Source organism: Xenopus laevis, chromosome 4S, assembly GCF_017654675.1.
Source record: "Xenopus laevis strain J_2021 chromosome 4S, Xenopus_laevis_v10.1, whole genome shotgun sequence".
NCBI lineage: Eukaryota > Metazoa > Chordata > Amphibia > Anura > Pipidae > Xenopus > Xenopus laevis.
In genome coordinates this window covers 82,335,132-82,353,337 of record NC_054378.1, presented here as the reverse complement: position 1 = coordinate 82,353,337, position 18,206 = coordinate 82,335,132, and the positions used below count along the sequence as shown (strand labels likewise).

The 18,206-nt window shown below is 40.6% G+C and overlaps 1 long non-coding RNA gene across 1 annotated transcript in view; it reads right to left on the bottom strand.

The window, feature by feature from the left end:
• Positions 1–15,368, bottom strand: part of LOC108715654 — a 46,983-nt gene extending 31,615 nt beyond the window's left edge. Inside the window, exons 1-2 of the long non-coding RNA XR_001935565.2 lie at positions 15,158–15,368; positions 13,053–13,222 (exon numbers count right to left, since the gene is read on the bottom strand). This is a non-coding gene — a long non-coding RNA (uncharacterized LOC108715654). The remainder of the gene's footprint in view (positions 1–13,052; positions 13,223–15,157) is intronic.
• Positions 15,369–18,206: the final 2,838 nt, after the last annotated feature.

Genomic DNA, 18,206 nt, shown 5'->3' with positions numbered 1-18,206 from the left:
GGGAATATACCATCTGTATTAGTTAGAGCCCAAGTGTGGCAAGGGTTTTGTTTTATTTTGTTTTTGTACTGGTTTGCTCTCAGAGTCTGAACCAATAAATGGACTTTACCCTGTTAAAGAACTGTCTTGTTCGTCTGATCCTGCTCACAACATATACCAAATCTTGCAGATCTTACTTTTTGCAAAGAACCACATATTTATTAATGTTTTAATGTCCCCAGCAACAAAGTTAGAAAGGTAACTGACCTTTAAAACTGTCATTTATTTATCAGGTTGTTGCAGTGTAACTGATGCTTTGGTGCTTGTGCTAATGCAATCTTCTATGTTTTAGCTGCAAAGAGTATTGTGGTCAGTTCTCCATTATAAGTTGCCCCATCTGTGTTCAGACAATGAACATAAAATTATGTTTTGTACCTTTACAATATTTTGCTGCCAAATTAGTTTTATCAGAAGAACATTCTGCATGACTATATATCATTTGGTTAAAATAAAGGTTGTTGCAACATTTAAAATTATACTATCATTACTTTTTATTTTTTATTTCAGAATATTTTGGCATTAAAATCCCAGAACACCAACTCATGCCGCCTTATTTTCAACAACAGCCAAGAAGCAGGAACCCTGACAAAAGTTGCTCAGTGAGTATTTGTTGTTTTTTTTTTGTTTGTTTAATTACCCTGAGTAAGTGATGCAACATCAATAAATTTGGGACTGTAAACTCTGATCCGATGACCATATCTTGGGCACATGCTGTTCAAATTCTATCACCCAAGCAGTGAAATAGAAGACTATGCTGCAATGGCTAAAGAGATATTTTAATGGGCAAATGTAAAGCTGCTGTTGCCACTTGACTTAAAGTGAAATTGGGTGACATTTTTTGCAAAGCATGCAAGTAGCTGTGGCAAATTATACGCAGGGAGACCTTCTTTTAGCTGGTGTGGTCTTTCCTTTGCCCAGAAGATATCAGTGCACTTTGTATTTGGCTATATTATGCAGGCAATAGTATAAAAATAGACATGTACCATAATAGGTGTGAGGAAATGAGCATTTCTCATCAAGTTGAATCTGGCCCTAAGTATAGTGGAAAGTAGTAATTACAGTCACTCCTATTTGAAGATTTATTTGTAAATTATTTTAACTTATTTTAATTTTGTCTGTAAGCAAAGTATTTATGCTGTAATTCTCTAGGCTATAGATTAAAAAACTGTTTGTAAAAAAGAATGATTAAACATCTAATACAGTTTGATGAAATTTTTATAATAGAAACCGTTGACTTTGTAAGGGTGCTAGTTGTTAGTGAAGAGCAAAAGCTGAGAGATTTAAAATTCAGTAACAGACTCAAAAGATTCAAAGTAGGAAGAAAAGGCTTATAAAGGAGGAAGTAAATGTTTGAGCCTTTGTAGGAGCAAGTGGCAAATAGAATGTAGAGAGAGTGATTCTGTTGCTAAAGAATGAAGATCTTTACTGAATATGGAAATCATAGCCATGGCATCATGAATTGGGTTATTTCTTCGGTGTACTATAGTAATGCTTCTTGGTCTTGAAAGAGCATAACTGAGGCATTAAAGGACAAATTCATAGGAAACAGCCTGCTAGGGCATGGGATTTTCTCTACAGATCATGAACAGGAGCATAACAATCATTTGTCTAGCCAGGGGATGATGTTTTGTGTCACTGCACTGGCATTGTAAGGGATTAAAGAAGTCAATGGAGCAGAAAAGCATAGAGTTATACATGCTGACAAAAAGCAGGACCAGAGGAAGATTTAAGAGAAAAGAGATTGTGTCTAAGAGAGTTAGGTAGAACGAATAGGTCAAAAGAGTCCGTATTCAGACTCAAAACAGTTTGAGGAGGGTGAGATAAAGGTGATTATTGTGAGAACGTTAAGGTGGTAATCTGCAGAGCAGAACGTTTTCTGTAAAACGAGATAGGGTCTAATATTTAAGAGTGACTTTTCATGTCCACTGCTGGAGATAAAAACAGCAAGTTCAGTATAGAAACTAAGATGTCCAGAGGAAGTGACCATGTGATCACTAGTCACAACTGCAGGGTTGTAAGTAAAGTGACTGAAGTAACAAGGTATTCAATTCAGAGAAGATCATAATAGTGCATGTGGCAGTGGAGTTCTGCCCACATATACAATGTGGGGGTGGAAGAAATTAACTGGAGAAAGCGAAATTGCTGAGTCTGCACTTTTTTGTCAATGGGATCAAATCCTAAGAAATCCATCCAACATTACACATTTCTGTTGTCTTACCTGTATATTACATATCAGGTACTTTAAGTGGGGTATGGACCAAACTCCCAAACTGGATTCCCCTTAATTTATTAATTAAACTCCTAAAATAATCAAGGCAAGAAAAAGTTGCAGCAAAATTGTGCATCAATTCGAATCGGAATTTTCCAAATTGATGCCCTGAAAACTCTTATTTAACTAATTGTTGCTGCAACAGCTTGACTTTATCAGATTATCGAACGAAAACTAGCACAAACAGCCCGAACTATTGAGAATCCTAAAAGTAAAAACATGTTCCAATTGGTCCAAAAGGGGCCATCTGCCATTGACTTCTACATTATTTTGACAGGTTTTAGCTGGAGTATTTTTTAATTAGGATTTTTAGCAGCAGCAGAGCATAATAAATCATTCAAAATGTGAGGTTTCCTTTTTCCTCTAAAAATTAGTTTTTTCCCCTTTAAAAACTCGACTGGAAAAATGTGATGTTTAATACATTGGCCCCTTTGTGAACAGCCTGCAATATTGCTTTTTTAGATTTAATGTACTGAAAATGGATAATGACACAAAAAAACTAAAAAATTAGTATTCAGTTTCTTCCACTGCTACCTTTTCAAGTAAGACTTTGGCTCTTAGTGAATTAGAGCACTCATAAAACTGCATTAAGGATAAAGAATTGTGACAAAATGTATTTTAGTGGAAGCACAATTGTTCACTTTACATATATAGATTGGTATTACTATTGTTTGATGATCTTTGGTGCTATTAGAGAGGTTTCATTAAGAAGCACACTGTGGTTTTCTATTCTAGTGATGGAAAGCTCTGCAACATGGGGCTGTGTGTATTGAAATAAAGATTGGTTACATATACTTAATCCTCTAAACTAATGGTGTCTCCCCAATCCGGCAATCAAAAAAATGGCTCTCCTCCACCCTCAAATAGACACTTTCCACAGATAGACTGCTGTAGATATCAAAGACCATAGTCATTGAGGGGAAAAAAACAGATAAATAATATAGTGAAGTATATCAAATTAAATTTTTGCACATGCACTTTAAGGGCACATTTACTAATGGTCGAATATCGAGGGTTAATTAACCCTCGATATTCAACCCTTGAAGTTAAATCCTCGAATATCGAAGTCGAAGGATTTAGCTCTATTCGTTCGATCAAACGATCAAAGGAATAATCATCCGATCGAATGATTAATTCGTTCAAATCATTTGACTCACTAGGAACCGGAGTGTGGGCTCTTGTTGAACTACAACTAGACACCACGGGTTTAATTTCAACTATTTAAAGGCACAATAACACCCTCTGTCCTAAGGGAATAGTATTTCACAGGATATATTTGTTTATTCTCTTGCAAAGAATTATGTGGACTGCATTATTTTTGAGTCTGTTATACTGAACTCCCATGTGTATATCGTTTGTTATTGTTACCCTATAACCAATTTTTTTTAGAGAAGGAATAAATTCCTCATGAGGTTAAATAAACATCAGTGTTGCTGTGTGCCCCAGCCGAGTCTTTTCTATGGAAGTACTATGTTGCCTTCTTACTTTTATTCCAATGGTTCCCTTATGTAGACCTGTGCATGCACAGTAGATTAAACATTTCCCATTTTAATATACTGCATGTGCTACTTAAATTCTCAATATCTATACCCTTAATTCCATATTAAGTAAAGCAAATATAAATAGTGATGAGTAACTAGAGATGTCGCGAACTGTTCGCCGGCGAACTTGTTCGCGCGAACATCGGGTGTTCGCGCTCGCCGGAAGTTCGCGAACGTCGCGCGACGTTCGCCATTTTGGGTTCGCCATTGTTGGCGCTTTTTTTTGCCCTCTCACCCCAGACCAGCAGGTACATGGCAGCCAATCAGGAAGCTCTCCCCTGGACCACTCCCCTTCCCTATAAAAACCGAAGCCCTGCAGCGTTTTTTCACTCTGCCTGTGTGTGCTGAAGAGATAGTGTAGGGAGAGAGCTGCTGCCTGTTAGTGATTTCAGGGACAGTTGAAAGTTTGCTGGCTAGTAATCGTTTTGATACTGCTCTGTTATTGGAGGGACAGAAGTCTGCAGGGGTTTGAGGGACATTTAAGCTTAGGTAGCTTTGCTGGCTAGTAATCTACCTTCTACTGCAGTGCTCTGTATGTAGCTGCAGTGGGCAGCTGTCCTGCTTCTGATCTCATCTGCTGACTGCTGCAATAACAGTAGTCCTTGTAAGGACTGCTTTTATTTATTTTTTTGTTGTTTTACTACTACTACTACTACTACTACTATAAGAGCCCAGTGCTATTAGTCTAGCAGTGTTGGGGAGTGGGACTGGTGTGCTAATCTGCTGCTCCTAGTAGTTCAGCAGCACCAACTTTAATTTTTTTTTTTTAATATTCATTTTTTTTTTATTTTACTTTTTTTTATTTTACTACCGCTGTAGTAGTGTATAAGTTGACCTTTTAGGCATTATTTGCCCTGTAGGCATTATTTGCACACTGTTTTCTTCAACCCGCCATCTAGCTGTGTGACCTTGTTCACATTCTGTCTAAATATCCATAATATTACCGTCTCCAGAAAAAACACCGGAGTGACTTTTTTCAAGCAGCCATAATATATTTTACGTAATCCGTATCCACCGCTGTAGTAGTGTATACGTTGACCTTGTAGGCATTATTTGCACACTGTTTTCTTCAACCCGCTATCTAGCTGTGTGACCTTGTTCACATTCTGTCTAAATATCCATAATATTACCGTCTCCAGAAAAAACACCGGAGTGACTTTTTTCAAGCAGCCATAATATATTTTACGTAATCCGTATCCACCGCTGTAGTAGTGTATACGTTGACCTTGTAGGCATTATTTGCACACTGTTTTCTTCAACCCGCCATCTAGCTGTGTGACCTTGTTCACATTCTGTCTAAATATCCATAATATTACCGTCTCCAGAAAAAACACCGGAGTGACTTTTTTCAAGCAGCCATAATATATTTTACGTAATCCGTATCCACCGCTGTAGTAGTGTATACGTTGACCTTGTAGGCATTATTTGCACACTGTTTTCTTCAACCCGCCATCTAGCTGTGTGACCTTGTTCACATTCTGTCTAAATATCCATAATATTATCGTCTCTAGAAAAACCACTTGAGTTACTTTTTTTCAAGCAGCCATAATATATTTACGTAATCCGTATCCACCGCTGTAGTAGTGTATACGTTGACCTTGTAGGCATTATTTGCACACTGTTTTCTTCAACCCGCCATCTAGCTGTGTGACCTTGTTCACATTCTGTCTAAATATCCATAATATTACCGTCTCCAGAAAAAACACCGGAGTGACTTTTTTCAAGCAGCCATAATATATTTTACGTAATCCGTATCCACCGCTGTAGTAGTGTATACGTTGACCTTGTAGGCATTATTTGCACACTGTTTTCTTCAACCCGCCATCTAGCTGTGTGTATTATCGTTTCCAGAAAAACCAACTGAGTTTTTGTTGTTGTTGTTGTTTTTTTAAAAATAATGCCAGGCAAAGGCAGGCCGCCACGCAGAGGCCGTGCTAGGGGCCGTGCTGCTATGCAATCCTGTGGCCCTAGCAAATTGCCCAGTTTTAAAAAGCCAATGACCCTGAACTCCCAAAATGCTGAAGAGGTAGTTGACTGGCTTACACAGCACACCCCATCCTCTACCGTTTCTAACTTTACCACAACATCCTCCTCATCCTCCACTGCTATGGCCACCCCACGTAACACTTCCTCCACCACCGGTGCCCCTTCTTCACTGGGGTCAGAGGAGTTATTTTCCCATGAGTTTCTTGAACTGAGTAATGCGCAACCATTATTGCCAGAAGAAGATGAAGGAGATGAGGACCTTACACCAGATTTAATTCTGGCAGAGAACACGATAGAGATGGACATAATGAGTGATGAGGAGGAGGTCCCCGCTGCTGCTTCCTTCTGTGATGTGTCAGAAGAAATTGATGCATCTGAGGAGAATGATGATGAGGAGATTGATGTTTTGTGGGTGCCTAGTAGAAGAGAGCAAGAGGAGGGTAGTTCAGATGGAGAGACGGAGAGTCAGAGAGGCAGTAGGAGAATAAGACTTAGAAGAAGCAGGGAGGACAGCCCGCAGGGATCAGTAGGGCAACAACATGTATCGGCACCTGTGTTCAGCCGGCCAACGCACCCGCCATTGCCGCCAATACCGCCAACTCCGCCAACTTCTACTGTTACCGCCAGATCGCACACTTCCAAAAAGTCAGCAGTGTGGGATTTTTTTAATGTGTGTGCCTCTGACAAAAGCATTGTAATTTGCAATGAGTGCAGTCAGAAACTGAGCCTTGGTAAGCCCAACAGCCACATAGGTACAACTTCTATGCGAAGGCACATGAGCGGCAAGCACAAAGCACTTTGGGAGCAACACCTCAAAGGCAACAGGCAAACTAAAAGCCACACTCCTTCTGGTCCAGCATCTTTACTGCTCTACCTCTGCTCTCCTTGACCCGTCTGAACCACCCTCCACTCCGCCTTCCACCTTGACCACCTGTTCCCATTCCCAGTCATCTGCCACCAGCCAAGTTTCTGTGAAGGCCATGTTTGAGCGTAAGAAGCCAATGTCTGACTGTCACCCCCTTGCCCGGCGTCTGACAGCTGGCTTGTCTGCACTCTTAGCCCGCCAGCTTTTTACCATACCAGCTGGTGGACTCTGAGGCCTTCCGCAAATTTGTAGCAATTGGGACACCGCAGTGGAAGGTACCCAGCCGCAATTTTTTTTCTAAAAAGGGAATACCACACCTGTACCAACATGTGCAGAGCCAAGTTACCGCATCTCTGTCACTTAGTGTTGGGCCAAAGGTCCATATGACTACTGACGCATGGTCCTCCAAGCATGGTCAGGGCAGGTATGTCACCTACACTGCCCACTGGGTGAACTTGGTAATGGCTGGGAAGCAGGGAATGGGTAGCTCAACAACAACAGTGGAGTTGGTGTCACCACCACGGATTGCACGCGGTTCTGCCACCACCTCTACTCCTCCATCGCTCTCTACCTCGTCTTCTTCTTCTTCTTACTCTGCTGCTGGGTCCTCCTTCTCCTCCTCCACACCTGTGCACCCCCAGCTCCCCCTAGGCTATTCGACGTGCCAGGTACGCCGTTGTCACGCTGTCTTGGGGATGACGTGCCTGGAAAGCAAAAACCATACCGGATCTGTACTCCTGTCATCTCTGCAGTCACAGGCCGATCGGTGGCTGACCCCACACCAACTGCAGATCGGAAAAGTGGTGTGTGACAATGGAAGCAATCTGTTGGCACATGTGTTAAATTTAATAGTCCAACGTTTTGTCTCCAAGTACCCAGGATTCCAGGACGTTCTCACCCAGTCCAGAAAGGTGTCGGCCCATTTCAGACGTTCCTACACAGCCATGGCACGCCTTGCTGACATTCAGCAGCGCTACAACATGCCAGTCAGGCGTTTGATTTCTGACAGCCAGACTCGCTGGAATTCAACGCTCCTTATGTTGGAACGTCTGCTGCAACAACAAAGGGCCGTCAACGAGTACCTTTTTGAACTGGGTGGTAGGACTGGATCTGCAGAGCTGGGGATTTTTTTCCCCCGTTACTGGGTGCTTATGCGCGATGCCTGCAGGCTCATGCGACCTTTTGAAGAGGTGACAAATATGGTCAGTCGCACCGAAGGCACCATCAGCGACCTAATACCCTTCGCTTTCTTCCTGGAGCGTGCCGTGCGACGAGTGACAGATGAGGCTGTAGACCAGCGTGACGAGGAGCTGGAAGCGCACGATTTCTGGTCGGAATCACCAGAACGAACCCAGGCACCTGCTGCAACGCAGGGAGAGGTGCCAGAAGTGGAGTCAGAGGAGGAAGGTGGCTTTGTGGAGGAGGAGGAGGAGGACCAACAGGAGCAGGCTTCCCAGGGGGCTAGTGGTGACCTTTTGGGGACCCCTGGTCTTGTACGTGGCTGGGGGGAGGAGACCGTGGATGATGCAGTCCTTGATAATGAGGAAGCGGAGATGGATAGCTCTGCATCCAACCTTGTGAGAATGGGGTCTTTCATGCTGTCATGCCTGTTGAAGGACCCCCGTATCAAGAGGCTTAAGGAGAAGGACCTGTACTGGGTCGCAACGCTACTAGACCCTCGGTACAAGCATAAAGTGTCAGAAATGTTACCAACATACCACAAGTCCGAAAAGATGCGGCATTTACAAACCAGCCTGCAAAACATGTTGTACAATGCTTTTAAGGGTGATGTCACTTCAGGAACTAATCAACATTCCAGGGGCAGAGGTGCCAGTAATCCTGCCACGAGCACACCTGCAAGGACAAAGCCCTTTGGCCAGTCTGTAACGTCAGACATGCAAATGTTTTTCTGTCCAAGGCAGCGCCACAACCCTTCTGGATCCACCCTCAAAGAACGCCTCGACCGGCAGGTAGCGGACTACCTGGCATTAACTGCAGATATCGACACTCTGAGGAGCGATGAACCCCTGGACTACTGGGTGCGCAGGCTTGATCTGTGGCCAGAGCTGTCACAATTTGCCATGAACCTCTTGTCTTGCCCAGCCTCAAGTGTGCTCTCAGAAAGGACCTTCAGTGCAGCAGGAGGGATTGTAACTGAGAAGAGAACTCGTCTAGGTCACAAAAGTGTCGATTACCTGACCTTTATTAAAATGAATGAGGGGTGGATCTCGGAGGGTTACTGCACGCCGGAAGACTTGTTCTGACTTCTATGCAGCTGTCCTCTCTTCAAGCCTCATGACTCCACACACAGCTGTCCTTTAGCGTCCTCCTCCTCCCTCCGCCACCGTTACAAACTAGGGTGCAAACCCTACTGGTTTAATTTTTTCTGGCCTCTGTGCTTCAGTGGCTGCAACCAAAAAAATTGGGCAAACAATGTCTACAAGGTCAACGTATGGCAAAAAATGACTATTTTCAGCATTTATATGGCATATTTTTTCTGGCAACTGTGCTTCAGTGGCTGCGTCCAAAAAAATGCATATTTTCTGCATTTATATGGCATAATTTTTCTGGCAACTGTGCTTCAGTGGCTGCGACCAAAAAAATGCATATTTTCTGCATTTATATGGCATAATTTTTCTGGCCTCTGTGCTTCAGTGGCTGCAACCAAAAAAATTTATATTTTCAGCATTTATATGGCATAATTTTTCTGGCCTCTGTGCTTCAGTGGCTGCAACCAAAAAAATTTATATTTTCAGCATTTATATGGCATAATTTTTCTGGCAACTGTGCTTCAGTGGCTGCGACCAAAAAAATTACTATTTTCAGCATTTATATGGCATATTTTTTCTGGCCTCTGTGCTTCAGTGGCTGCGGCCAAAAAAACTGGGCAAACAATGCCTACAAGGTCAACGACGTTGACCTTGTAGGCATTGTTTGCCCAGTTTTTTTGGCCGCAGCCACTGAAGCACAGAGGCCAGAAAAAATATGCCATATAAATGCTGAAAATAGTAATTTTTTGCCATACGTTGACTCAACGTATATGGCAAAAAATGACTATTTTCAGCATTTATATGGCATATTTTTTCTGGCAACTGTGCTTCAGTGGCTGCGACCAAAAAAATGCATATTTTCTGCATTTATATGGCATAATTTTTCTGGCCTCTGTGCTTCAGTGGCTGCAACCAAAAAAATTTATATTTTCAGCATTTATATGGCATAATTTTTCTGGCAACTGTGCTTCAGTGGCTGCGACCAAAAAAATGCATATTTTCTGCATTTATATGGCATAATTTTTCTGGCCTCTGTGCTTCAGTGGCTGCAACCAAAAAAATTTATATTTTCAGCATTTATATGGCATAATTTTTCTGGCAACTGTGCTTCAGTGGCTGCGTCCAAAAAAACTGGGCAAACAATGTCTACAAGGTCAACGTATGGCGAAAAATTACTATTTTCAGCATTTATATGGCATATTTTTTCTGGCAACTGTGCTTCAGTGGCTGCGTCCAAAAAAACTGGGCAAACAATGCCTACAAGGTCAACGTATGGCAGTTGTTTAAAGAGAACAGTAGATTACTAGCCAGCAAAGCTACCTAAGCTAAAATGTCCCTCAAATCCCTGCAGACTTCTGTCCCTCCAATACAGAGCAGTATCAAGCAGATTACTAGCCAGCAAGCTTACTATCATCTGTCCCTGAAATCACTAACAGCTCTCCCCCTACACTATCTCTTCCAAGCACACACAGGCAGATTTTTCAGATACATTTTTGCCCTTGATCCCCCTCTGGCATGCCACTGTCCAGGTCGTTGCACCCTTTAAACAACTTTAAAATCATTTTTCTGGCCAGAAATGTCTTTTCTAGATGTTAAAGTTCGCCTTCCCATTGAAGTCTATGGGGTTCGCGAACCGTTCGCGAACCGCTCGCATTTTTGCGCAAGTTCGCGAATATGTTCGCGAACTTTTTTTCCGACGTTCGCTACATCCCTATGAGTAACTATGAATCTGTCCTGTTTCGATTCATCCAAAAAATCGCAAAACGGCAAAAAATTACTGAAATGCATTGAAGTCAATAGGCAATTTTTTTTTATGCGCAATGCTATTTTTCTCATTTTTAATAATAATAATACTCTTAAAGTCAATGGGCATTTTTTCTTGTGACAAATTTTTGCTGCAGTTTTGTGAAAATATTTGCAGATGGTGAAATGTGTTTTATCTATTGTTTTTCAATTCCTGGTAAACTTAGAGCAGATTTATTAAGGGGAGATTGTAAAATCCATCAAATTCAAAGGATTTTAGCGCAAATACGTCGACCGAATGATCGAATAAAAATCTTTCGATCGAACGATAAAATCCTTTGACTCGAACGTTTCGAACGATTTTAAGCGATCGATCAAAGGATTTTTATTCAATCAAAAAAAGCTTAGAAAAGTGCTGGGGAAGGTCCCCATAGGCTAACATTGAACCTCGGTAGTTTTAAACTGGCGAAGTATGTAGTCGAAGTATTTTTTAAAGAGACAGTACTTTGACTATCGAATGGTCGAAAAGTCGAATGATTTTTACTTCGAATTGTTCGATTTGATCGAATTTGACCAATTCGATGGTCGAAGTACCCAAAAAAAAAATTCAATTTTTTTTTCATTCAAATTCTTCACTCGAGCTTAGTAAATCTGCCCCTAAATGAAGTCTTTTGTGTCAGCAATTTAAATGCCAGAGATGTGGGATAGCTGCTCTTATTCACATTTTTGATTGATTAGTTAAAAATAAACCTTTAAATAAACAACAGGCATCCACTTAAATCAAATGTGTTTATAGAATGCAACCTTCTTTTAGCAGCCTGTCATGAATGACTTTTATACTGTATAAATGGTCTGAAGAATCTCTGAGGGTTTAAAAACTGGAAATATATATTTTCTTTGAGAGGCTTGCAGATAAATGTTTCAATTACGCATCTTTTTCTCTCCACTTATTCAAGAATGTATGATAAATGGTGAATATTTTAGAATGACTTAAATGCAATTAACAAAAAAAATCTGAATTATTCTGCAGAGGACCTAATTTAAATTATGTTTCAGCGTATGTTTATAGAAGTAAATCTACTTCACATACTGTAGCTCTATCAGGCATAGTTGAACTTACCCTACATTTAATTAAAAAAAACCTTCAAGCAATTTTGAAAATCTATAATTAAAATGTATGTATACTAGTTATTGTATTGAAATTAGAGTTGTATAGCAGCTTTGTTCATTTAAAAGCAAAAAATCTCCAGTACAGTAATATTGCAACCTGAATATTATACATGCAAACAATTAATGTTACCATTTATTATAGAGTAGGCTACAAATAAAGGTGGAAAACATTCACAAAATTGGCATTTTACCAGAGGCAATCACTGTAATTAGGGTTTCATGTCTGTTAGATTCATTCAAATGAAGAAACAAGGATTGCTATTACATTTTGCCACGCTGAACCTACAGTATTTACATATAGGAAGCAGTTTCATGATATAACCCTTCAGTAAACCACAAAGTGGTGGATACCTGGGTGTGTGTAAGAGCATTCCATGTAAATTGACAGTTTATGACCTTATGCAGTACATATATCAAAACTGAGAAACAGGGAATTATCAAATATAAAATAGCAATGCTATACACGTGCTTATCCTTTTTAAGGATTTGCAGTTTTTAGTCGCATACATAGAATATGCAAGTATGAGCACCCCTGTTGCATATCAGGTATAACTGATTGTGTAGCATTCAGATCTTAAGCATTTGAGACACATGAAAACCATGTAAAGTTATCCACTACTTCTAAAGAGGTAAGATGTTCCCACAGAGTTGGTTGTAAAACACTACCAACTCTCTGAGGCAAATTTATTATACCTGTTGAGGGTTGGGTTCAGGTTCAAACAATGCCACACATTTAAGAATGGTCTTTAATGTCTTAACATTTTTTGCAATTGAATAATTTTTAATAGTGCGCATATTTTAGTCCCTCGTAATCTACAAAAAAAATAAAGCAAACAATGCCAGTGTCGGACTGGGGAGGGGTGGGCCTACCAGGGCTGCCACATCTGGGCCCCGCGCCCCTTCGTTCCCTGACCCCCCTCCGTCACCTGCATTAGCCACCGATCCCCATCCATCACCAACAGGGGCCTCCGACCCTCCCCTCTGTCACCTGCACGGGCCTCAGACCTGCCCACCGTCACCCGCACAGACTTCCTACCCCCTCTATCAATAGCACGGGCCTCCCACCCCCCCCTGTCACTAGCACGGGCCTCCAACCCCCCCTGCCACACACATGGGCCCCTGCTGCAAATCCCTCTAATCACTATGTGCCCTCCCCCGACAGTGCGTACCTTCTTCAGTATGCGCCATTTCTTCCTGCTGCAGGGGGAGATGATCGGCAAGGAGGCTCTGTAGGCTCTGCCAGCAGTGAGCGGGTCTGGGCTGCCGGGGCCCATGAGGGCTGTTGGCCCACCGGGTTTTATCCCGGTGTCCCGCCGGCTCAGTCTGACCCTGAACAATGCTATAAAAGAGGTGCAAATTCAATGTCGATGAGCCATTACAGCAACCTCCCACCAGAAAAATAAAAATAATGATCAACTGATGAAGGGGGTGGTGGATAAGTCAGGGAATTTGGGCAATATTTCCCAATGATAAAATGTCCTTTAAGAGGGTTCAAACTAATCTTCCCACAATTAGATTTTTAAAAAAATTAATTTTACCACAATGGATTTTAAAAAACAAACAACAAAATGCTGTTTTTGTATTTTAAAAATCCCAAATGAAAAAAAATGGTAAAAAATAGCAGAAAAGTAACATTTTGAAATCAGAACTCCTGAACCCAACCTTGCTGGTGGAGGCAGGTAACAGAGAAGCAGCTAACTTTTCAAGCTATACTTTTTTTTTCTTGGTTTACACAAATGAAGAACTATTTAATGAAAGCTTCCCTTTTAATAGTTTGAGTGAATTGTTATTTCAAGAGGAAGTTCAAACAAGACTAGATCAAGTTAAATCAAGGGCCAGGGCCTTATGTTCTTCGTTCCACCTCTGTGGTTAGCAGACCACTTTACTTGATCTTACTAAAATGCTTTGAAATCAGGCATTGTACCTAACGATTAAAGAATAGTTATGTGGTGCCATCCTTTTCTCAGCCAGGGAACTGTAGGTCTGGTAGTTTGACATCTGTCATAGGAAAATATTTGTAAGGTATATGATAAGCATATGCTAAGATGCTTGCATTGATTTTTTTTTCCTACCGGTGAAATGTAATTTCTTTCTAAAAGGAGGCAAGATAAAATACCCTGGGGCTGCAATAGTTAATAACTTACCATTTGATATTGTACTGCACAAAACATTAAAGGTGAAATTGAATCTTATTGGCTTGGAATATACAATTTCTACTTGGATGAAGAACTGGCTCAAGGATAGATTACAAAAAATACTAATACATTTTGCAAATAATGTTAGGGGCTGTCGCTGGTCAATTTCTTTTTTAACTTATTCATACATGCTCTTGAAGTATTATGTACTCTTTATATGACAATATAATATGAAAATAATATATTCAATAGAGTTGAAAATGTGCAAAAAAGGGCAACTACACTGATAAAAAGAATGGAACATCAGTAAAAGAATATTTTGGGCTGTAAGACTGTAGAATAGCTGATGAAGTTATTATGACTGCTTTAAGGGGGAACTTTTAGTCTTCTTAGACAGGCAAAAAAAAATGGACTTTATTTTTGTACTTGCATACATACAATTACTAGTGATGGGCGAATTTGCGCCGTTTCGCTTCGCCGAAAAATTCGCGAATTTCGCGCGAAATGGCGAAAAATTCGCGAAACGGCGCCGGCGTCTCGTTTTTGACGCCGGCGCCCGTTTTTCCGACGCCGGCGCCCGTTTTTGACGCCGGCGCCCGTTTTTTGCGCCAGCGTCCATTTTTTCGGAAAATTTTTTTTTGACGCCGGTGAATTTTTGCCGCGAATTTTCGCGGGCGTTTCGCAAATTTATTCGCTGGCGGCGAAACGCGCAAATTCGCCGCGAATTCGCGCCTGGCGAATAAATTCGCCCATCACTAACAATTACATATGTTGTAGGTAATATTGTAACAATTTGTTTGGAAATATGTCACAGTTTGGACAGTGAGACCAGTTTGGCCAAAAAACAATGTACAGTAAGTTAAATTGTCTGGTGCATATGGCGTGCTGTAGTGTCTTATTATCACTCTATGGATTATACAAGATTACAGAGCTAGTCCAGTACTTACAAAGTAGCATAAACGCATAACATAACGTGGTGTACGTTTATATAGTATATTATATATTATTAATAATATCAATATACCTCAACCCACTTACTAGGGTTCTGGTTCTTTTGAACAAGCAGACAATGAATCCACACCAATCAGCGTATAGTAATATTTACAGTTACACATTACACAAGTCTACATTGTTGTTACCAAAAAGGCAGGGTGAATAGAGTCCAGCATCATCTCTGCCTTCCCCTCTGTTCTGCATTCCTCACATGTTGTCTTGTCCCAGGCTCCTTTGGCTTCTCCAACTCTCTCCTTCTTCCTCTCAGCTGCTCAGCTCCGTTCATCCTCTGGCCAGCATTTTTTTATCCTGGGTTCTCACCTGCCCCCACAGAAACCCTCCCAACTGCCAAGATGCTGTGATAAACCCCCAACTTGCCTACATCCTGTTAAGCAAGTTTTTGTATACAAAATCAGTTTTATAGCTCCTGTAGAAAGCAGCTACAATTCCAAGACAACCCTTTGATATTGAAATGTGTGTATGGGTGTGACTTGGAATGTAAGCTTCCTGGAAGACTAACTTTGCAGACACTGCATAAATTCACAAATTCATATGTAACATAACATAATGGCATACCCAAAATGGATATTTCATACAGTGGTGCTCTTCTCTGGGTCTAATAGAGAGGTTTGCACCTACCATGGTTGCCACTGTATCTATAACAAAAGCCTTGCCAAAGGCACGGGACCAAACAAACAAATATATAGGGTGATATTGCTTTAAATATGTTACCACTTTCTGTGCTCAAAGGATTTGGTTATCGCCACCACAATATGTGTCAATCCCTTCCGATTTCACCACCACTATAGGTGAAATCGAAAGAAGATGGTTGCCACTGTGTTTTGTGACAGTAGGTCAGCCTGGACCATGGTAAGGCTTATGATAAAGGACCTTAAGGTGGCCATACATGTAGAGATCCGCTCGTTTGGTGAAATCTCTCCCCAATATGCCCACATTGAGGTAGGTGATATCGGGCTGATCCGATCGTGGGCCCTAGGGCCTAATGATTGGATGATATTGCAGCCGATACGGGTGGTCAGATCGTGAGACAGCATTCATAAACAGATAACCCTGACCAATCGACATTTGGTCGACTTCGGCCGGGTATCGATCAGGGAAGCCTTTGGAGGTCCACACACACAGGCCAATAAGCTGGCAACTCTGTCGGCAGCTTTTAATGGCCAGAATATTACCATACAATGTATTTTTCTTTCAATCCTTGGGGGTTATTTAGTATAAGCCGATTTTTTTTATACCCCGCGGCTGCTAAATGTCTGAATTCGAGAATACTTTCTCTCAAACCAGTTGAGGTCATGTAGAAGTCAATGGTAGATGTCCCTTTTACAATTGGAAGATATTGTGATCTGTGCTGGATTTTGGACTATAATCCAAATAACTTGTGGTTTTGGGCAATAATTCGAAAAACAAGTAGAGTTTTCGGGTGTAAAATCAGAAAAAAATTTGTCCAATTAAATTTTTTTTATGGAGTCTTTTCCCGCACCAAATTTTTTTTGATTAATTTTATTGATAAATAAGGTAACATTGTGGATGGGAGTTTGAGTGAATTTGTTTGAATGAAATAATGAGAACATTTAGAGTTTTAGTAAATAACCTCCAAAATTTCACTTAGGGGCAAACTTAGGGGCAAATTTACCTTGGGTCGAATATCGAGGGTTAATTAACCCTCGATATTCGACTGTCGAATTGAAATCCTTCGACTTCGGATATCGAAGTTGAAGGATTTAGCTCAATTCGTTCGATCGAAGGAATAATCGAACGATTCGAAGGATTTTAATCCATCGATCAAAGGATTATCCTTCGATCAGAAAAACCTTGGAAAGCCTATGGGGACCTTCCCCATAGGCTAATATTGGCCTCGGTAGGTTTTAGGTGGCGAACTAGGGGGTCGAAGTTATTTTAAAAGAGACAGTACTTCGATTATAGAATGGTCGAATAGTCGAACGATTTTTAGTTCGAATCGTTCGATTCGAAGGTCGTAGTTGAAGGTCAAAATAGCCCATTCAATGGTCGAAGTAGCCAAAAAAAACATTCAAAATTCGAAGTTTTTTTCCTCTATTTTCCTCTATTCCTTCACTCGAGCTAAGTGAATGGGCCCCTTAAAGTGCATATAAAAGAACTTCTACACAGCGCCTTGGGAGTGGTATCGATGCTCTATAAATAACAACCCTGGCAGCGTGCAGTTACGGGAAGTGTTGCTATACATAGAAAGCTGGGAGATTGAGCCCTGTGAAACTGCTGCTGCTTAACTGAAGGTTGTGACAATAAAGAGTTGACAACAGGTAAGGCACTGGAGATATCTGCCAGATTTGTTGTGTAGCTGGCTAGGTGGAACAGAACAAACAACCCTCCCTCTATTCTTTCTTTTCAAGAAGAAACAATTTATGTAACATTACAATATTACACATATTCTCTCTGGGCCAATCCTACTCGCTTAGGGAAATGGTGTAGGACTAATGTATTCTACATTTACAACAAAACCAGACTTTTTTACAAACACTTTTAAAGGACTAAACTTGATTAATGTATAGGGTTCCATTTTCAATTGTTACTGCCTAAAAATAAAATAATTTCAAATGTTAAAGAGACATGCATATACTTATACCATCTGTGCATGTGTTGAAATAAGCAGATGGAAATAATTCCATTTTTATTTGTCTGCCAAACACAGGAAGTATTTTGACCATATTAGTTAACATTTTTTTTTATATTTTATTTCAAGGCTACACACTTTTACATAACTCCTGCAAAAGAATTACAAATTGTTAAACATTTTATTGCTGCATCCAATAAAGGATTCATCCAGCCGTACTCATGATAGAGGAAACCATGGCACATTATCCAAAGAAAGATGAAGGTCATTGAATTCTTTCAGTGACGAAACTGAAGTATACCATAAGGCAACAGACATGAAAGCTATGACCTTGAGTGGCCTATCTTCTGTGTATGCAATTTAATCAAGAAACCTGTATTTGTATGAGTTTATAGCAAGATCTCTATTTCCTTTTAAACTTTTCCTATCCATAAAGAGTTTTTAAACATCTTTATTGTAGTGTGGTCAACTGATGAGTTATATGCTGTACTTCTATATTTAAAGGAAAATGGCCATAGCTACAATGATAACCACAACATTTGTGTGTTGTATTTAATTCAAAGATTGTTTTATCATAAACCCTA